Source organism: Phyllopteryx taeniolatus, chromosome 5 (genome assembly GCF_024500385.1).
Source record: "Phyllopteryx taeniolatus isolate TA_2022b chromosome 5, UOR_Ptae_1.2, whole genome shotgun sequence".
NCBI lineage: Eukaryota > Metazoa > Chordata > Actinopteri > Syngnathiformes > Syngnathidae > Phyllopteryx > Phyllopteryx taeniolatus.
In genome coordinates this window covers 20,939,016-20,960,191 of record NC_084506.1, presented here as the reverse complement: position 1 = coordinate 20,960,191, position 21,176 = coordinate 20,939,016, and the positions used below count along the sequence as shown (strand labels likewise).

At 44.4% G+C, this 21,176-nt stretch overlaps 12 non-coding genes and 2 pseudogenes across 12 annotated transcripts; all 14 read left to right on the top strand.

Moving 5' to 3' along the window:
- Positions 1-4,663: 4,663 nt before the first annotated feature.
- On the top strand, positions 4,664-4,805 carry LOC133478783 (U4 spliceosomal RNA). Its single transcript, XR_009788782.1, has one exon. It is a non-coding gene; the product is annotated as a U4 spliceosomal RNA (small nuclear RNA).
- A 624-nt stretch (positions 4,806-5,429) lies between these two features.
- On the top strand, positions 5,430-5,593 carry LOC133478785 (U4 spliceosomal RNA; annotated as a pseudogene).
- Positions 5,594-7,050: 1,457 nt separating this feature from the next.
- Positions 7,051-7,191, top strand: LOC133478782 (U4 spliceosomal RNA). Its single transcript, XR_009788781.1, has one exon. It is a non-coding gene; the product is annotated as a U4 spliceosomal RNA (small nuclear RNA).
- A 1,675-nt stretch (positions 7,192-8,866) lies between these two features.
- LOC133478777 (U4 spliceosomal RNA) lies at positions 8,867-9,007 on the top strand. Its single transcript, XR_009788776.1, has one exon. It is a non-coding gene; the product is annotated as a U4 spliceosomal RNA (small nuclear RNA).
- A 1,651-nt stretch (positions 9,008-10,658) lies between these two features.
- Positions 10,659-10,799, top strand: LOC133478781 (U4 spliceosomal RNA). The gene has a single exon (XR_009788780.1). It is a non-coding gene; the product is annotated as a U4 spliceosomal RNA (small nuclear RNA).
- Positions 10,800-12,490: 1,691 nt separating this feature from the next.
- Positions 12,491-12,631, top strand: LOC133478780 (U4 spliceosomal RNA). Its single transcript, XR_009788779.1, has one exon. It is a non-coding gene; the product is annotated as a U4 spliceosomal RNA (small nuclear RNA).
- Positions 12,632-14,284: 1,653 nt separating this feature from the next.
- On the top strand, positions 14,285-14,425 carry LOC133478779 (U4 spliceosomal RNA). Its single transcript, XR_009788778.1, has one exon. It is a non-coding gene; the product is annotated as a U4 spliceosomal RNA (small nuclear RNA).
- Positions 14,426-16,318: 1,893 nt separating this feature from the next.
- On the top strand, positions 16,319-16,459 carry LOC133478776 (U4 spliceosomal RNA). The gene has a single exon (XR_009788775.1). It is a non-coding gene; the product is annotated as a U4 spliceosomal RNA (small nuclear RNA).
- A 674-nt stretch (positions 16,460-17,133) lies between these two features.
- Positions 17,134-17,274, top strand: LOC133478778 (U4 spliceosomal RNA). The gene has a single exon (XR_009788777.1). It is a non-coding gene; the product is annotated as a U4 spliceosomal RNA (small nuclear RNA).
- Positions 17,275-17,646: 372 nt separating this feature from the next.
- Positions 17,647-17,787, top strand: LOC133478775 (U4 spliceosomal RNA). The gene has a single exon (XR_009788774.1). It is a non-coding gene; the product is annotated as a U4 spliceosomal RNA (small nuclear RNA).
- A 383-nt stretch (positions 17,788-18,170) lies between these two features.
- LOC133478774 (U4 spliceosomal RNA) lies at positions 18,171-18,311 on the top strand. Its single transcript, XR_009788773.1, has one exon. It is a non-coding gene; the product is annotated as a U4 spliceosomal RNA (small nuclear RNA).
- Positions 18,312-19,015: 704 nt separating this feature from the next.
- On the top strand, positions 19,016-19,156 carry LOC133478773 (U4 spliceosomal RNA). The gene has a single exon (XR_009788772.1). It is a non-coding gene; the product is annotated as a U4 spliceosomal RNA (small nuclear RNA).
- A 729-nt stretch (positions 19,157-19,885) lies between these two features.
- LOC133478784 (U4 spliceosomal RNA) lies at positions 19,886-20,026 on the top strand. The gene has a single exon (XR_009788783.1). It is a non-coding gene; the product is annotated as a U4 spliceosomal RNA (small nuclear RNA).
- Positions 20,027-20,448: 422 nt separating this feature from the next.
- On the top strand, positions 20,449-20,573 carry LOC133478788 (U4 spliceosomal RNA; annotated as a pseudogene).
- Positions 20,574-21,176: the final 603 nt, after the last annotated feature.

Sequence of the window (21,176 nt, the reverse complement as noted above, 5' to 3'; positions counted from 1 at the left end):
GTTATATTGCCCCCTGTTGGCCACATCCTGCACAGTCCTTGGAACTAACTGCTTACCTAAAGGGTTTGACTGCACAGAGATGTAGAAACAGCTTTGTTTCATCATCCTTACACTTGAAGTAAGATACTGTACAGTACAGACATTAAAAAGCGTATAGACACAACATAAATGCAGATACAGTACGTTATTTGAAACCACAGAGGCAATTGTAGGAATAAAATCATCTCACTCGTCACTTGGTACATGACTCAAAGTCAGGACAAGCCAACTCACAGCATTTGGGATTGAATACACATATTTTGGTTCCTTGAACTTGCATGGTTTTCCTCCAGATACTACGTCCTCAACCAGCAATGCAAGACGCCATAGGTTCATTTGAGGACTCTAAATTGTCTTCAATGAACCAAAGATCTGTTTATGTCTTTGAAATGTCACTTGAAATGTTAATTGTCTCTCGCTTCACCCTAAAGTCCAAAAGACTGTCAGTTGTCTGATCCCAATCCAAACATGTTTATGTCAGGTTCATTGAAGGCTCTAAATTGTCTTCAATGGACAAAACATCAGTGGAAGATTTCAAATTATCTTTGATAATACACCCTGGACTCTTTGCTAGCTGGATTCCCCCTACAACCCAAATCACATGTACAATATAATGGGTTTATTAATGACTCTAAATTGCCCTAAATGTTGATGAAAACACATAAACTATGTTTAGAGTCTTCAATTAACCAAAGAAACTGACAAACTGTTAATTGAAGACTGTCAGTTGTCTCGGGCTTCACCCCACAGGCCTGGTTCAGACTCAAAAATGTCAATTGACGACTGTCAATTTTCCTTTCAATGTTTACCAAAGAAAGTGAGGTACGCTTGAGGTCTTCAGTGAACCAAACATTGGTGGAAGGCTTCTTAAAGACTACAAATTGTCTTCAGTGTTTTCAAAAACAGGTGTGTTACAGCAACAAAAGGCTTTAAATTGTCTTTACTGTTAGCAAAACATGTTTACCTAAAGACCTCAAATAATTCAATGTTTACAAAACATGCATCTAAGTTCATTAAAGACGCTCAGTTGTCAGTAGCTGTGGAAGTGTCTGAATGTGCCAGTCTGTCGATTGACAGGTGTTCAGTCTTGGTTGTACCCCTTGCCTCTCGCACTAAATCAACTGGGACTTGCTCCATCTTCCCGGTGACCTCAAATAGAATCCACAGTATAAAAAAAATGAATGAACGGATAGATGCATATTCTTTTCCGAAGCGAGCTCAGGCAAACTCTCTCTCTTGTCTCCTTGTCCTTGCTCTATAACTGTATAATATTTATCTAGCTGTCCTGTTATTTCTGGGTGAAGGTTGTGCGATGTTCTTGCTTGCGGTAAATCCAAAGACTTGTGACAGATGGAGTGATCCGCAGACGCCAGGAACTCGTCGGGGCGGTAAATGGTAGAAAGGTGTGAAGAATTAATTAGCAGGGACACCGAGGAAATGTATTTAAAGCAGACCTGCTAAGGCTTCCACGAACTGCCGAGCCTTAGTAAGAGGGTCTCCCGCTGTCAATACTTTTCTTTAAATATAGCTGAAGGGGTATACAGTATGGGAGTTTTAGCATACTGCTACTGTGAACAGAGTGCTGGCAAAACAGCATGTGCGACAACAAGACATCAGCTTAGTAAGAGAACAGACAGACGGCCTTATGGCGACAGACTAGGAATAACCACAGAGTGGGAAAACCAAGGTGGCAGCAGTGAGGGGGTTGGTGAGAACAGACCGCAAGCTTCAGAAAGCAAAGTTTGGAATCAGAATTTGGGCATCTGGTTGTGCTGGTAGCTGTATATGCTGATATGCTATGTGTTTCGAAGCAAAACTGATATACGGGCCACAAAAAAGCACTGTGATATTTGTTTCTCACATCAGGAGTGCCCGTGTCACTCCACACAAGAAAAATGTCATTGCTATCCTCCCTTGTGTTTATAACACAATCTAATCACGGCTGCTCCAGCTTTGCCTGCATTGTCCAGGTGGCCTCTCACTGCCATTTAATGTCCTTTAGCAGGCTGATGTGATGTAGCACAGATCCCACCATGCATGGCCTGTGCCCCCACACACACACCTGCTTGCAGGCAAAGCACATCCATTTCCTTCTTTTGAAAAAACACTGATCAGTAATCTAAAGAGGTTTTGGTCCTCGACAGGCTCTGTACTTTTAAGATTAGAGCTCCATAGCGGCCTCCAAATTGGATCACAAATACAGTCCGTTGACTTTGCCAACAAACTTACATTTCCACAAAAACAAATCAGTCTCAGTTTAACTAGCAAATACAGTAGGTTAGATCATGATACAAGAATGGCATTGATTTGCAACCTTCAACCCTGAATAGGAGAGGAAATACTTTCAGTTTCTAAATCAGGGCTGTCAAACTGCGGTTGCCTTCTAAATGTTGAATCTCTTCATGTTATTAAATAATTGCCTTCCATTTAATTATTATCATTTACACAAATACATGGGAAACTACCTGATCACAATCAGGGGGAAAGTAGTGGTTCAGTAGGTACATTCCTGAAAAAGGGTATTGTGGCCGAGCAAATAGGCACATCACACACATAGTTTAACAAGTGTGTGGGGGGCACATGCCCCCGGTCCCCCCCTGGTTATGACGCCTCTGGGCTGATAAGTTAGTTAGCTGGGTAGTTAGTGTGTACGGTGTGCAATTTTCAAACAGCAAAACAACATAGCGCGAGCAGATAAATAGATGACAGCGTGTAGTTTGACAAATTCTTGTCAGACATTACAACTGCTTCCAACAGAACAAAGTGGGAGAAGTGAGTATCAAATTTCCCACCTTTGTCCCATCTTTCCAGTATACCTTCTCATGCAAAGAGTGTACAACCTCTGTTATGGCACTGATGCTACTTCCAAATGCAATAAATTGCAATGGGTTCCACGCATTATGAGTTTTGCGTTTAAACAGAACTTTTACAGCCAGTGGGAAAGGGGCTAAAAACTCTATTATATCGAGCTGTGTAAAACCAATTTACACAGTTTATTAAGGGGATTATCATTGTCTTGTTGAATGTTCATATGTCAGTGTAGTTTCAAGGTGTCTTGTGAACTGCATCACATTGGTGCGATGTATTCCTTGGGCGGAAAACTGAGAAACTCTGGTTTTCCAGGTGAGGATGTAACACACTGACAGGATTCATTTGAGATTATTTGGTATAATCCTTTTATCGGCGTAACTACCTGTCCCAGAAAGTGATCCAAGCGTACCCCTACCAGCCTCATTGGCTCGCTATTCTGACAGGAGCAAATCCTCTGTCTAATGTGGCAGTTTTAGACTGGCACACCAGTTCTTATCTGTTGAGCACCTGCTTCATCCTGCTAAAGCATCACTACAGGTAAAAAGGCCTCTAATATCAACACACTGGCTTTACACAGTTTGTTGCATGACACCAATACAATGTGTACAAAGTGCATATGATTACAAACACTGTATGACCCCTATGAAAATGCACCAGCCAATATCGTCCAGTTTTGTCCTTGAAGCCTGACTCCAGAAGGATTGTACATAAATTAAACGGGACATCCATCCATCCATTTTCCGTACCGCTTCTCCTCATATTATGGTGAATTTACTTTTGAATGTTTTTATACAAGTAGCTGTGTCTCTGGAGTGCCTGGCCTCTCATCGAGTGTGAACTTAAATAACCAAGTAAATCTTAGTTCTGTGTATATTTGAAAATGTGTCTCTGAGCGAGCCATTTAGCACTTCTCATCCCACTGTAATGAAACAATGAGCAAAATTCACATAATGACCAAACTCACACCGAGTTTCTCCACCAATGACCTTGAAGCTTGGCTGGCCGAAGTTTGAGACCAAAAGAACCACTTTCACGCGGTGGTCAAAGCGGTCATTTTAAAACTGAAAGGTAAGCAGAGCTGCACTGTTAGCATAGATTAGTTTTAGCTAACAGTGTTATTATTATTAGCTTTTGATAATACTGTTATTATAATAGTTGGCTGAGTTGTCTACGCTGGGGGTGGGGGGAGTAATTTGCAGAGTAATTTGTGGCTCACTGCAAGAGAGAGAGCTGCCCTAAAACAAACCAATTTTACCATGGCAACAAATATGCTGTCAAAATATAAATATAGAGCTGCGAGCAGCTATTAAGGGCCCTCGCACCCCCTGGCCACATTGGGGTACTGGCACGTGTAACATCCTAACACTGTATGTTTGGACGAGGGATGTCCCGATCCCGGCGCGGTTTGGCGACTGGTTAGCACATCTGCCTCACAATTCTGAGGAGACGGGTTCAAATCCGGCCTCGTCTGTGTGTTGTTTGCATGTTCTCCCTGTACCTTTGTGGGTTTTCTCTGGGTACTCCGATTTCCTCCCACATCCCAAAAACTTGCATAGTAGTAATTGAAAACTCGAAATTGTCCGAAAGTGTGAATGTTAGTGATACCAATATTGCAGCCTTAAGATTCGGCCAATACAGATATCGGTCCGATCCGATTTCAGCAATATTGTTGTGATGAAGGCGTGTTACCAATTTAGTCAAATGTATAGTCTTGAAACGTCCTCCTAACACTTTGTTTAGATTTGATGTGTGGAGACCGTCACTGTACAACGTGTGCCAGATGGTGACTTGATTGTGAACACATCACTAATGTAGCTTTGCGCAGTGGCAGTATTGTAGCCAATGAGGTTTATCTGAGGCGCGATTATTGCTAGTTGAAAACTTTACCCAATACCCCGCCTTGACCACTTGAAATATTAGTCGGCTATGGCAATTTTTGACAGTCTCTATGGAGACTATTTCCTTTGTTAAAGAAAAATGCTTAAAATGTCCAGTCTGTTTCCTTCGTGGGAGTTAATTATACATGGCAAATAGAGTTTTGTTATGCTTTCTAAGCTGATATTGCTAACACCATCAGACAGGCTTCAGTTCATTATCTGTGTATAACAGTCAATGTATGTGATTCATGTTTGATAGGCTTAACAGTCGCCAGTTTCAAGCATTGCGTTGTAGCTTTCATTTAAAGCGTTGTTAAACATATTAAAGACGAAAAAAAAATGGCTATGGCTATGGCAATTTTTTTAGGGTAAACGCTGAAGAATTAAGATGTGCAATTTGCCGTGTAACATCCTAACACTTTATGTTTGGACTAGGGATGTTCCAATCTAACTTTTTCACTTCCGATATCGATATTGCAGCCTTGAGTTTCAGTCAATACAGATATCGGTCCGATTTCAGCAATAATATTGTGTTAAAGGCGTGTTACCAGATGTAACATTTTATATACATCAAGAATTTAGTCAAATGTATTAGTCTTGAAACGTCCTCCTAACACTCTGTTTAGATTTGATGTGTGGAGACCGTCACTGTGGAACGTATGCCAGATGGTGACTTGATTGTCAACGTTGAATCAGCTCCCTATCTTTGCGCAGTGGCAGTATTGTAGCCTATGAGGTTTATCCGAGGCGTGATTATTGCTAGTTGAAAACTTTACCCAATACCCCGCCCAGATGACTTGAAATATAGTCAGCTATGGCAATTTTTGACAGTCTCTTAGCATACTATTTATGTTGTTTAAATAAGAATCTTAGATTTTACACTGTTTTCCTACTTGTAGTTTGTATGTGACAAATAATTTTACTTGAGTTATGCTGTGTAGGTAACTGATATAGCCTAACACAGTCAGATGTGTTTCAGTTCCTTGTCTGTGTATAACAGTCAATGTATATAATTTACATTTGGTAGGCCAATTGGTCAAAGCAGTCATTTTAAAACCGAAAGGTAAGCAGAGATTACTTTTAGCTAACAGTGTTATCATTAATAGCTTTTTAGCTAATACTGTTATAATAATACTTGGCTGAGTTGTCTACACGGGGAGTCGGGGAGTAATTTCTGTGTGTGTGTGTATATATATATAGGCGCCTGGGAACTGTTCTTTTTTGTAATTAAGGGCTATAAAAATAAACTTGACTTTTAAATTGTGGGAAATTATTATTCCCCTCCTTGAGCCGTCACCTTATCGTGGTGGAGGGGTTTGTGTGTCCCAATGACCCTAGGAGCTAAATTGTCTGGGGGCTTTATGGCAGGGTCAGCCATGGCAAACAGGTCCGAGGTGAGGGACCAGACAAAGCACGGCTCAAAGACCCCTTATGAAGAAGACAAATTATGGACTCAGGTTTCCCTTGCCCGGACGCGGGTCACCGGGGCCCCCCTCTGGAGCCAGGCCTGGAGTTAGGGCTCGAAGGAGAGCGGCTGGTGGCCGGGCCTGCAACCATGGGGACCGGCCGGGCACAGCCAGAGAGGGTAACGTGGGTCCCCCTTCCCATGGGCTCAACACCTGTGGGAGAGGCCATAGGGGTCGGGTGCAGTGCGAGCTGGGCGGTGGCCGAAGGCGGGGACCTTGGTGATCCGATCCCTGGCTACAGAAGCTGGCTCTAGGGACGTGGAATGTCACCTCTCTGGCAGGGAAGGAGCCCGAGCTGGTGTGTGAGGTCGAGAAGTTCAGACTAGATATAGTCGGACTCGCCTCCACGCACAGCTTAGGCTCTGGTACCAGTCCTCTCGAGAGGGGTAGGACTCTCTTCCACTCTGGCCAAGCGGAATGCAGCTTTGGTGGTCGCTGAAGCAAAAACTCGGGCATGGGAGTTCAGTGAGGCCATGGAGAAAGACTTCCGGACGGCTTCGAGGAAATGATGGTCCACCATCCGTCTCAGGAGGGGAAAGTGGTGCACCATCAACACTGTGTATAGTGGGGATGGGGCGCTGCTGACCTCGACTCGGTTGCATAGTAGTGAATGTTAGTGATACCAATATTGCAGCCTTAAGATTCGGCCAATACAGATATCGGTCCGATCCGATTTCAGCAATATTGTTGTGACGAAGGCGTGTTACCAGATGTAACATTTTATATACATCAAGAATTTAGTCAAATGTATAGTCTTGAAACGTCCTCCTAACACTTTGTTTAGATTTGATGTGTGGAGACCGTCACTGTACAACGTGTGCCAGATGGTGACTTGATTGTGAACACATCACTAATGTAGCTTTGCGCAGTGGCAGTATTGTAGCCTATGAGGTTTATCCGAGGTGCGATTATTGCTAGTTGAAAACTTTACCCAATACCCCGCCTTGACGACTTGAAATATAGTTGCCTATGGCAATTTTTGACAGTCTCTATGGAGACTATTTACGTTGTTATAGTAAAATGCTTAAAATGTCCAGTGTGTTTCTTTCGTGGGAGTTAATTATACATGGCAAATAGAGTTTAGTTATTCTTTCTAAGCTGATATTGCTAACACCATCAGACAGGCTTCACTTCATTATTTGTGTATAACAGTCAATGTATGTGATTCATGTTTGATAGGCTTAACAGTCGCGGGTTTCATGCATTGCATTGTAGCTTTCATTTAAAGTGTTGTTAAACATTAAAGACGAAAAAAAAATGGCTATGGCTATGGCCATTTTTTTAGGGTAAACGCTGAAGAATTAAGATGTGCAATTTGCCGTGTAACGTCCTAACACTTTATGTTTGGACGAGGGATGTTCCAATCTGGCGGCACGGTGGGCGACTGGTTAGAGCGTCATCCTCACAGTTCTGAGGACCCGGGTTCAATCCCGGCCCCGCCTGTGTGGAAGTTTGCATGTTCTCCCCGTGCCTGCGTGGGTTTTCTCCGGGCACTCCGGTTTTCTCCCACATCCCAAAAACATGCATTAATTGGAGACTCAAAATTGCCCGTAGGCATGACTGTGAGTGCGAATGATTGTTTGTATGTGCCCTGTGATTGGCTGGCAACCAGTTCAGGGTGTACCCCGCCTCCTCTTGAGCCGTCACCTTATCGTGGTGGAGGGGTTTGTGTGTCCCAATGACCCTAGGAGCTAAGTTTTCTGGGGGCTTTATGGCAGGGTCACCCATGGCAAACAGGTCCTTGGTGAGGGACCAGACAAAGCACGGCTCAAAGACCCCTTATGAAGAAGACAAATTATGGACTCAGGTTTCCCTTGCCCGGACGCGGGTCACCGGGGCCCCCCTCTGGAGCCAGGCCTGGAGTTGGGGCTCGAAGGAGAGCGGCTGGTGGCCGGGCCTGCAACCATGGGGCCCGGCCGGGCACAGCCAGAGAGGGTAACGTGGGTCCCCCTTCCCATGGGCTCACCACCTGTGGGAGGGGCCATAGGGGTCGGGTGCAGTGCGAGCTGGGCAGTGGCCGAAGGCGGGGACCTTGGCGATCCGATCCTCGGCTACAGAAGCTGGCTCTAGGGACGTGGAATGTCACCTCTCTGGCAGGGAAGGAGCCCGAGCTGGTGTGTGAGGTCGAGAAGTTCAGACTAGATATAGTCGGACTCGCCTCCACGCACAGCTTAGGCTCTGGTACCAGTCCTCTCGAGAGGGGTAGGACTCTCTTCCACTCTGGCCAAGCGGAATGCAGCTTTGGTGGTCGCTGAAGCAAAAACTCGGGCATGGGAGTTCAGTGAGGCCATGGAGAAAGACTTCCGGACGGCTTCGAGGAAATGATGGTCCACCATCCGTCTCAGGAGGGGAAAGCGGTGCACCATCAACACTGTGTATAGTGGGGATGGGGCGCTGCTGACCTCGACTCGGTTGCATAGTAGTGAATGTTAGTGATACCAATATTGCAGCCTTAAGATTCGGCCAATACAGATATCGGTCCGATCCGATTTCAGCAATATTGTTGTGACGAAGGCGTTTTACCAGATGTACCATTTTATATACATCAAGAATTTAGTCAAATGTATAGTCTTGAAACGTCCTCCTCACACTTTGTTTAGATTTGATGTGTGGAGACCGTCACTGTACAACGTGTGCCAGATGGTGACATGATTGTGAACACATCACTAATGTAGCTTTGCGCAGTGGCAGTATTGTAGCCGATGAGGTTTATCCGAGGCGCGATTATTGCTAGTTGAAAACTTTACCCAATACCCCGCCTTGACGACTTGAAATATAGTCGCCTATGGCAATTTTTGACAGTCTCTATGGAGACTATTTACGTTGTTAAAGTAAAATGCTTAAAATGTCCAGTGTGTTTCTTTCGTGGGAGGTAATTATACATGGCAAATAGAGTTTAGTTATTCTTTCTAAGCTGATATTGCTAACACCATCAGACAGGCTTCACTTCATTATTTGTGTATAACAGTCAATGTATGTGATTCATGTTTGATAGGCTTAACAGTCGCGGGTTTCATGCATTACATTGTAGCTTTCATTTAAAGTGTTGTTAAACATTAAAGACGAAAAAAAAATGGCTATGGCTATGGCCATTTTTTTAGGGTAAACGCTGAAGAATTAAGATGTGCAATTTGCCGTGTAACGTCCTAACACTTTATGTTTGGACGAGGGATGTTCCAATCTGGCGGCACGGTGGGCGACTGGTTAGAGCGTCATCCTCACAGTTCTGAGGACCCGGGTTCAATCCCGGCCCCGCCTGTGTGGAAGTTTGAATGTTCTCCCCGTGCCTGCGTGGGTTTTCTCCGGGCACTCCGGTTTCCTCCATTAATTGGAGACTCAAAATTGCCCATCGGCATGACTGTGAGTGCGAATGGTTGTTTGTATGTGCCCTGCGATTGGCTGGCAACCAGTTCAGCGTGTGCCCCGCCTCCTCCTGAGCCGTCACCTTATCGTGGTGGAGGGGTTTGTGTGTCCCAATGACCCTAGGAGCTAAGTTTTCTGTGGGCTTTATGGCAGGGTCACCCATGGCAAACAGGTCCTTGGTGAGGGACCAGACAAAGCACGGCTCAAAGACCCCTTATGAAGAAGACAAATTATGGACTCAGGTTTCCCTTGCCCGGACGCGGGTCACCGGGGCCCCGCTCTGGAGCCAGGCCTGGAGTTGGGAGAGCGGCTGGTGGCCGGGCCTGCAACCATGGGGCCCGGCCGGGCACAGCCAGAGAGGGTAACGTGGGTCCCCCTTCCCATGGGCTCACCACCTGTGGGAGGGGCCATAGGGGTCGGGTGCAGTGCGAGCTGGGCAGTGGCCGAAGGCGGGGACCTTGGCGATCCGATCCTCGGCTACAGAAGCTGGCTCTAGGGACGTGGAATGTCACCTCTCTGGCAGGGAAGGAGCCCGAGCTGGTGTGTGAGGTCGAGAAGTTCAGACTAGATATAGTCGGACTCGCCTCCACGCACAGCTTAGGCTCTGGTACCAGTCCTCTCGAGAGGGGTAGGACTCTCTTCCACTCTGGCCAAGCGGAATGCAGCTTTGGTGGTCGCTGAAGCAAAAACTCGGGCATGGGAGGAGTTCGGTGAGGCCATGGAGAAAGACTTCCGGACGGCTTCGAGGAAATGATGGTCCACCATCCGTCTCAGGAGGGGAAAGCGGTGCACCATCAACACTGTGTATAGTGGGGATGGGGCGCTGCTGACCTCGACTCGGTTGCATAGTAGTGAATGTTAGTGATACCAATATTGCAGCCTTAAGATTCGGCCAATACAGATATCGGTCCGATCCGATTTCAGCAATATTGTTGTGACGAAGGCGTGTTACCAGATGTAACATTTTATATACATCAAGAATTTAGTCAAATGTATAGTCTTGAAACGTCCTCCTAACACTTTGTTTAGATTTGATGTGTGGAGACCGTCACTGTACAACGTGTGCCAGATGGTGACTTGATTGTGAACACATCACTAATGCAGCTTTGCGCAGTGGCAGTATTGTAGCCTATGAGGTTTATCCGAGGTGCGATTATTGCTAGTTGAAAACTTTACCCAATACCCCGCCTTGACGACTTGAAATATAGTCGCCTATGGCAATTTTTGACAGTCTCTATGGAGACTATTTACGTTGTTATAGTAAAATGCTTAAAATGTCCAGTGTGTTTCTTTCGTGGGAGTTAATTATACATGGCAAATAGAGTTTAGTTATTCTTTCTAAGCTGATATTGCTAACACCATCAGACAGGCTTCACTTCATTATTTGTGTATAACAGTCAATGTATGTGATTCATGTTTGATAGGCTTAACAGTCGCGGGTTTCATGCATTGCATTGTAGCTTTCATTTAAAGTGTTGTTAAACATTAAAGACGAAAAAAAAATGGCCATGGCTATTTATAATGGCTATGGCCATTTTTTTAGGGTAAACGCTGAAGAATTAAGATGTGCAATTTGCCGTGTAACGTCCTAACACTTTATGTTTGGACGAGGGATGTTCCAATCTGGCGGCACGGTGGGCGACTGGTTAGAGCGTCATCCTCACAGTTCTGAGGACCCGGGTTCAATCCCGGCCCCGCCTGTGTGGAAGTTTGCATGTTCTCCCCGTGCCTGCGTGGGTTTTCTCCGGGCACTCCGGTTTTCCTCCCACATCCCAAAAACATGCATTAATTGGAGACTCAAAATTGCCCGTAGGCATGACTGTGAGTGCGAATGATTGTTTGTATGTGCCCTGTGATTGGCTGGCAACCAGTTCAGGGTGTACCCCGCCTCCTCTTGAGCCGTCACCTTATCGTGGTGGAGGGGTTTGTGTGTCCCAATGACCCTAGGAGCTAAGTTTTCTGGGGGCTTTATGGCAGGGTCACCCATGGCAAACAGGTCCTTGGTGAGGGACCAGACAAAGCACGGCTCAAAGACCCCTTATGAAGAAGACAAATTATGGACTCAGGTTTCCCTTGCCCGGACGCGGGTCACCGGGGCCCCCCTCTGGAGCCAGGCCTGGAGTTGGGGCTCGAAGGAGAGCGGCTGGTGGCCGGGCCTGCAACCATGGGGCCCGGCCGGGCACAGCCAGAGAGGGTAACGTGGGTCCCCCTTCCCATGGGCTCACCACCTGTGGGAGGGGCCATAGGGGTCGGGTGCAGTGCGAGCTGGGCAGTGGCCGAAGGCGGGGACCTTGGCGATCCGATCCTCGGCTACAGAAGCTGGCTCTAGGGACGTGGAATGTCACCTCTCTGGCAGGGAAGGAGCCCGAGCTGGTGTGTGAGGTCGAGAAGTTCAGACTAGATATAGTCGGACTCGCCTCCACGCACAGCTTAGGCTCTGGTACCAGTCCTCTCGAGAGGGGTAGGACTCTCTTCCACTCTGGCCAAGCGGAATGCAGCTTTGGTGGTCGCTGAAGCAAAAACTCGGGCATGGGAGAGTTCGGTGAGGCCATGGAGAAAGACTTCCGGACGGCTTCGAGGAAATGATGGTCCACCATCCGTCTCAGGAGGGGAAAGCGGTGCACCATCAACACTGTGTATAGTGGGGATGGGGCGCTGCTGACCTCGACTCGGTTGCATAGTAGTGAATGTTAGTGATACCAATATTGCAGCCTTAAGATTCGGCCAATACAGATATCGGTCCGATCCGATTTCAGCAATATTGTTGTGACGAAGGCGTGTTACCAGATGTACCATTTTATATACATCAAGAATTTAGTCAAATGTATAGTCTTGAAACGTCCTCCTCACACTTTGTTTAGATTTGATGTGTGGAGACCGTCACTGTACAACGTGTGCCAGATGGTGACATGATTGTGAACACATCACTAATGTAGCTTTGCGCAGTGGCAGTATTGTAGCCGATGAGGTTTATCCGAGGCGCGATTATTGCTAGTTGAAAACTTTACCCAATACCCCGCCTTGACGACTTGAAATATAGTTGCCTATGGCAATTTTTGACAGTCTCTATGGAGACTATTTACGTTGTTAAAGTAAAATGCTTAAAATGTCCAGTGTGTTTCTTTCGTGGGAGTTAATTATACATGGCAAATAGAGTTTAGTTATTCTTTCTAAGCTGATATTGCTAACACCATCAGACAGGCTTCACTTCATTATTTGTGTATAACAGTCAATGTATGTGATTCATGTTTGATAGGCTTAACAGTCGCGGGTTTCATGCATTACATTGTAGCTTTCATTTAAAGTGTTGTTAAACATTAAAGACGAAAAAAAAATGGCTATGGCTATGGCCATTTTTTTAGGGTAAACGCTGAAGAATTAAGATGTGCAATTTGCCGTGTAACGTCCTAACACTTTATGTTTGGACGAGGGATGTTCCAATCTGGCGGCACGGTGGGCGACTGGTTAGAGCGTCATCCTCACAGTTCTGAGGACCCGGGTTCAATCCCGGCCCCGCCTGTGTGGAAGTTTGAATGTTCTCCCCGTGCCTGCGTGGGTTTTCTCCGGGCACTCCGGTTTCCTCCATTAATTGGAGACTCAAAATTGCCCATCGGCATGACTGTGAGTGCGAATGGTTGTTTGTATGTGCCCTGCGATTGGCTGGCAACCAGTTCAGGGTGTACCCCGCCTCCTCCTGAGCCGTCACCTTATCGTGGTGGAGGGGTTTGTGTGTCCCAATGACCCTAGGAGCTAAGTTTTCTGTGGGCTTTATGGCAGGGTCACCCATGGCAAACAGGTCCTTGGTGAGGGACCAGACAAAGCACGGCTCAAAGACCCCTTATGAAGAAGACAAATTATGGACTCAGGTTTCCCTTGCCCGGACGCGGGTCACCGGGGGCCCCGCTCTGGAGCCAGGCCTGGAGTTGGGGAGAGCGGCTGGTGGCCGGGCCTGCAACCATGGGGCCCGGCCGGGCACAGCCAGAGAGGGTAACGTGGGTCCCCCTTCCCATGGGCTCACCACCTGTGGGAGGGGCCATAGGGGTCGGGTGCAGTGCGAGCTGGGCAGTGGCCGAAGGCGGGGACCTTGGCGATCCGATCCTCGGCTACAGAAGCTGGCTCTAGGGACGTGGAATGTCACCTCTCTGGCAGGGAAGGAGCCCGAGCTGGTGTGTGAGGTCGAGAAGTTCAGACTAGATATAGTCGGACTCGCCTCCACGCACAGCTTAGGCTCTGGTACCAGTCCTCTCGAGAGGGGTAGGACTCTCTTCCACTCTGGCCAAGCGGAATGCAGCTTTGGTGGTCGCTGAAGCAAAAACTCGGGCATGGGAGGAGTTCGGTGTGGCCATGGAGAAAGACTTCCGGACGGCTTCGAGGAAATGATGGTCCACCATCCGTCTCAGGAGGGGAAAGCGGTGCACCATCAACACTGTGTATAGTGGGGATGGGGCGCTGCTGACCTCGACTCGGTTGCATAGTAGTGAATGTTAGTGATACCAATATTGCAGCCTTAAGATTCGGCCAATACAGATATCGGTCCGATCCGATTTCAGCAATATTGTTGTGACGAAGGCGTGTTACCAGATGTAACATTTTATATACATCAAGAATTTAGTCAAATGTATAGTCTTGAAACGTCCTCCTAACACTTTGTTTAGATTTGATGTGTGGAGACCGTCACTGTACAACGTGTGCCAGATGGTGACTTGATTGTGAACACATCACTAATGTAGCTTTGCGCAGTGGCAGTATTGTAGCCTATGAGGTTTATCCGAGGCGCGATTATTGCTAGTTGAAAACTTTACCCAATACCCCGCCTTGACGACTTGAAATATAGTCGCCTATGGCAATTTTTGTCAGTCTCTATGGAGACTATTTATGTTGTTAAAGTAAAACGCTTAAAATGTCCAGTGTGTTTCTTTCGTGGGAGTTAATTATACATGGCAAATAGAGTTTTGTTATTCTTTCTAAGCTGATATTGCTAACACCATCAGACAGGCTTCTATTCATTATTTGTGTATAACAGTCAATGTATGTGATTCATGTTTGATAGGCTTAACAGTCGCGGGTTTCATGCATTGCATTGTAGCTTTCATTTAAAGTGTTGTTAAACATTAAAGACGTTGGGCAGCTTGGACGTTAAATAGCATAAAACACTCCTGTTTAGTCAGCACTCTGCACTTTCTCGGTCAAAAGACAAATATTTTGTGGGGGGATGAGTATTTTATGTACGTATAATTTACATTTATGCGTTTATAAACCCAAACTTTTTGTGAGAAGGGAAAGCGTGTTGGGTTTATTGAAGTCAACAGCGACCTCTTAATGTAATTTCCTGTACTGCGTCATCGGTGCCATGATGAGTGGAAATCAACACTCCCCATTTTGTTTTAGTACTCGTAGTAGCCCCGTCATGCATTGTTGCACAAAATCTATATTTTTCCTCATATATGTCAAAAACACTATTACTTGGGGTGCAGCAGTGCTAGACAGATAGACTTGAGAATTCTGAGCATGTTGAAGTGGAAACCCCAAAAGTGAAGTAGTTAGCTATTGTTTCCATGTTCAACCAAAATGTTTACATTGTAATAATTAAACCCTTAGGCAAATTATATAAGTTATTTTTTTACTAGCCAGTTGGTAAATCACACGTCCTCAAATATTGTACTGTATTTGAATTCTTCTTCTTGCGTTGCGTTATGGCGGTTGCCAACTAAAGCTAAAGTGCATTACCGCCACCTATTGTAATAAAGTGCATCTCACACATGCCTAAAAAGTTGTTACCCCAAATAAATTACGAATAAACATTCCTATGTATTCCATACTGTATATCTTAATAATAATTGTCCTCATATTCTTTCTTTTCTTATTGCATTCTGTACCACCTCTGGAAGTTCTTTTTAATCAAAAGCTGTCACTACCGTTTCTGTCGCTTCTTTCTCTACACCCTATTATTCATGTTGCAGTCTATGCAAGCATTTTTATTTATTTATCAGTTGTTTCTTTGAGGTACTCCATAAATAACTCCTTTAACAACCACTTCCTCTTTGTGCTTCTACTCGGACTACTTTGCTCACTATCACATTGCCAACACATTTCATTCTTTTTATGTTTTCCGTCAACTCTTCCCACTCCCTTCTCAACATCACTACTCTCAGTCTCACTATACAACCTCTAACGAATCTCTCTCAAACCTCCTTCAAATAAATCCCATTGCTATTATTGTCCTCTGACTTCGACTTGTCACTCTCCATTGTTCGTCAGTCCATCATATTTGAATTATACGCAGTTGACGCCTTCTTCCGCACACGTGGTTTGTGACACAACTTCACGCGCATGCGTACCTTGAATTTCCGGGTGAGGTGACTGATTATTTAACGAAGTCGCATTTCCCACAAAAAAAATAGTGTTAGGCGAAACAAAAACTAGGCTTGCAAGTCATGTCGTTTTATATTAAAGTGGTTTGAGTGTCGACGTGAGGACGCGTTCACCACATAATATCCGAATTATGCCGGTGACAGCTCGAGCAAACAACAGGAAGTCCCAGAATGCACCGCGGGCCGAAGATATTAGAAAGATGGTTTTTCCGAAATAATTGTGAAAGAAAATTCTAAACACCGGACACAACCGCATGAGAAATAAAATCGTCGAATGAAGCTAGGATTTGATAGGTGTGAAAATCCCAAATTCTGTTCCTCAAAATTGAACGACCGCCACTGTCGGACGTAGACTGGGTAATGACTACCCTGTCTCGACCTAATGATTGTCAGCTTTGCGCAGTGGCAGTATCGTAGCCTATGAGGTTTATCCGAGGCGCGATTATTGCTAGTTGAAAACTTTACCCAATACCCCGCCTTGACGACTTGAAATATAGTCGGCTATGGCAATTTTTGACGGTCTCTACGGAGACTAACAATTATGTAAAATATGAAAGAAGTTCCTTAACCCGAGGGATCGTGCATCAAGTCAAAGAGTGCATTTCTGTGTAAGAGTACTTGCCATGCTGCAAAACGTCGACGTGTGAAACGCCTAGTCTTTATCGCACCGCTAACGCCACTTCATTGGGGAGTAGTTTTAATAGGTACTATCCTCACGAGTAAATTGTTCTTACATGTGTTGAAGGTGTGTTACCAGACGTAACATTTTCTATGTCAATAATTTAGTCAAATTGTATCATTTGACTTGAAACGTCCTCCTAACACTCTGTTTATGTAAAATATAACAAGTACTCTTGCTTCAAGTCAAAGAGTGTAATTCTCTACTATGCTGCCAAACATAGATGGGTGAAAGGTTAGAGTCTCTATCTCACCCACGAAAGCAACCTCGTTCTATCATGCTTCGTAGGGCAGTTTGAATAAGTACATATCAGTTTTCTGAACCGCATAACCTCACTAGTAAATTGTTTTTTACATGTGTTGAGGGCGTTACCAGACGTAACATTTTATATATGTCAATAATTTAGTGATATTGTATCATTTGACTTGAAACCTCCTCCCAACACTATGTTGAGATTTGATGTGTGGAGACCGTCACTGTGGAACGTATGCCAGATGGTGACTTGCTTGTGAACGCGTTGCTGCTTTAGCTTTGCGCAGTGGCAGTATTGTAGCCTATGAGGTTTATCCGAGGCGCGATTATTGCTAGTTGAAAACTTTACCCAATACCCCGCCTTGACGACTTGAAATATAGTCGGCTATGGCAATTTTTGACGGTCTCTTCGGAGACAAGCATTTTTGTAAAATATCAATGACGTTGCTTTGTCCGAGGGATTTTAGAGTGTAATTCTTTGCTATGCTGCGAAACGTCAATGTGTGAAACCCCAAGAGTCTTTATCTCACTACTCTTTCCATCATGCATTGCGGAGCCGTTTTTATAGGTACTATCCGTTTAGGTACTATCCTCACTAGTAAATTGTTCTTACATGTGTTGAAGGTGCGTTATCAGACGTAACATTTTATATATGTCAATAATTTAGCCAAATTGTATCATTTGACTTGAAACGTCCTCCCAACACGATGTTGCGATTTAATGTCTGGACACCGTCACTGTGGAACGTATGCGAGATGGTGACTTGATTGTCGACGCAACACTGCTGTAGCTTTGCGCAGTGGCAGTATCGTAGCCTATGAGGTTTATCCGAGGCGCGATTATTGCTAGTTGAAAACTTTACCCAATACCCCGCCTTGACGACTTGAAATATAGTCGGCTATGGCAATTTTTGACGGTCTCTACGGAGACTAGTATTTATGTAAAATATAACATGTACTCTTGCTTCAAGTCAAAGAGTGTAATTCTCTACTATGCTGCCAAACATAGATGGGTGAAAGGTTAGAGTCTCTATCTCACCCACGAAAGCAACCTCGTTCTATCATGCTTCGTAGGGCAGTTTTAATAAGTACATATCCGTTTTCTGAACCGCATAACCTCACTAGTAAATTGTTTTTTACATGTGTTGAGGGCGTTACCAGACGTAACATTTTATATATGTCAAGAATTTAGTGATATTGTATCATTTGACTTGAAACGTCCTCCCAACACTATGTTGAGATTTAATGTGTGGAGACCGTCACTGTGGAACGTATGCCAGATGGTGACTTGATTGTCGACGCAACACTGCTGTAGCTTTGCGCAGTGGCAGTATCGTAGCCTATGAGGTTTATCCGAGGCGCGATTATTGCTAGTTGAAAACTTTACCCAATACCCCGCCTTGACGACTTGAAATATAGTCGGCTATGGCAATTTTTGACGGTCTCTACGGAGACTAATATTTATGTACAATATGAGTGAAATTTCTTTGACCGAGTTCTCTTGTTTCCAGCCCAGGAGTGTAGTTTTAATAGGTGCCGATACATTTTCTGAGTCGCTTAAGGTTCGCGTCACTAGTAAATTGTTCGAACATGTCTTGAAGGCATGCTACCAGACGTAACATTTTATTTACGTCAATAATTTAGTCAAATTGAACTGGAACAGTGGGTGACTGGTTAGCACATCTGCCTCACAGTTCTGAGGAGCGGGGCTCAAATCCCGGCCCTGCCTGTGTGGAATTTGCATGTTCTCCCCGTGCCTGCATGGGTTTTCTCAGGGTACTCCGGTTTCCTCCCACATCCCAAAAACATGCATGGTTGATTGACGACTCTAAATTGCCCTTAGGTGTGTGCGTGAATGGTTGTTTGTTTATATGTGCCCTGCGATTGGCTGGCGACCGGTTCAGGGTGTACCCCGCCTCTCGCTCCAGGATTGCTAGGATAGGCTCCAGCACGCCCGCTTATCCACACTAGTAAATTGTTCTTAAATGTGTTTAAGGTGTGTTACCAGATGTAACATTTTATATGTCAATAATTTTGTCAAATTGTATCATTTGACTTGAAACGTCCTCCCAACACTATGTTGAGATTTAATGTGTGGAGACCGTCACTGTGGAACGTATGCCAGATGGTGACTTGATTGTCGACGCGACACTGCTGTAGCTTTGCGCAGTGGCAGTATCGTAGCCTATGAGGTTTATCCGAGGCGCGATTATTGCTAGTTGAAAACTTTACCCAATACCCCGCCTTGACGACTTGAAATATAGTCGGCTATGGCAATTTTTGACAGTCTCTATGGAGACTATTTACTTTGTCAAAGTAAAATTTCCAGTCTTGTTACCTTCGTGAGAGTTCATTAGAGTTTTGTTATTCTGTCTAAACTGATATTGCTAACACTGTCAGACAGGCTTCAGCTCATTATTTGTGTATAACAGTCAATGTATGTGATTCACGTTTGATAGGCTTAACAGTCGCGAGTTTCATGTATTGCGTTGTAGTTTTCATTTAAAGTGTTGTTAAACATATTAAAGACGGGAAAAAAATGGCTATGGCAATTTTTTAGGGTAAACGCTGAAGAATTAAGATGTGCAATTTGCCGTGTAACGTCCTAACACTTTATGTTTGGACTAGGGATGTTCCAATCAGCGATTGGCTGGCAACCAGTTCAGGGTGTACCCCGCCTCCTGCCCGATGACAGCTGGGATAGGCTCCAGCACGCCCGCGACCCTAGTGAGGAGAAGCGGCTCAGAAAATGGATGGATGGATGTTCCAATCTAACCTTTTCACTTCCGATATCGATATTGCAGCCTTGAGTTTCGGTCAATACAGATATCGGTCCGATTTCAGCAATAATATTGTGTTATAAAGGCGTGTTACCACACGTAACGTTTTATATATGTCAAGGATTAAATAAAATTTATAATTTGTCTTGAAACAACATCCTTACACTTTGTGTAGAGTTAATGTGTGGAGACCGTCAGTGTGGAACGTATGCCAGATGGTGACTTGATTGTCGACGCGACACTGCTGTAGCTTTGCGCAGTGGCAGTATCGTAGCCTATGAGGTTTATCCGAGGCGTGATTATTGCTAGTTGAAAACTTCACCCAATACCCCGCCTCGATGACTTGAAATATAGTCAGCTATGGCAATTTTTGACAGTCTCTTAGAAGGCTATTTTTGTTGTTAAAGTAAGAATATTACATTTTATAGTGTGTTTTCCTAATTGTAGTTTGTACATGACAAATAAGTATAATGGAGTTATGCTGTGCAGGTAAATGATATAGGCTAACGCAGTCAGACATGTTTCAGTTCCTTGTCTGTGTATAACAGTCAATGTATATAATTTACGTTTGGTAGGCCAATCGCGAGTCCCATGCATTGCGTGTTGGTCGAAGCAGTCATTTTAAAACCGAAAGGTAAGCAGAGATTACTTTTAGCTAATAGTGTTATCATTAATGGCTTTTTAGCTAATACTGTTATAATAATAGCTGGTTGAGTTGTCTACACGGGGAGGCGGGGAGTAATTTCTGTGTGTGTGTGTGTGTGTGTGTGTATATATATATATATATATATATATATATATATATATATATATATAGGCGCCAGGGAACTGTTCTTTTTTGGCGCGATTATTGCTAGTTGAAAACTTTACCCAATACCCCGCCTTGACGACTGGAAATATAGTCAACTATGGCAATTTTTTAAGTCTCTATAGTGACTAATTTTCTTGTCAATACAAATAATTAAGGCCACACACTTTACGTAAGGGAATAAATGTAGTTTACGCTTTAAGTGCTTTTTGTTTCAAGTCTTGTTTTTAAGGTAGAAGTAGCTCAGCTAATTGTGCTTAAATAAATATAGTTTCCAGACTGTCATATGAAATACCTTGACACTTTGAAATACAATAGACAGTTTAAGGTTTTCATAATCTTGATTGAGACTGCTTCTATTGTGACAAAATATATGAGTGATATATATATATGTTGATTTAGTTAAATGAGACGTAACACATAAACAAGGCTGTTTATTAGGAGAATTCAAAGAAAATTAAACGTATGAAACGTCGTCGTATTAAAGTTGCGACACTGTGGAACATAGCGTGGGTCGTGATTCGAGTGTTCATAACAATCATTCTTATCTTTGCGTCGTGGCAGTATGGTGATATGTGTTTATCCGATGCTTGATTATTACAAATTTAAAACTTTACTCAATATCCCACCTTGACGATTGCAAGTATAGTTGGCTATCGCAATTTTTGATAGTTTCTATAGAGACTGTTCTTTTTGTTTAAAATGGCTTACTTTGATGCTGTGTGAATGGA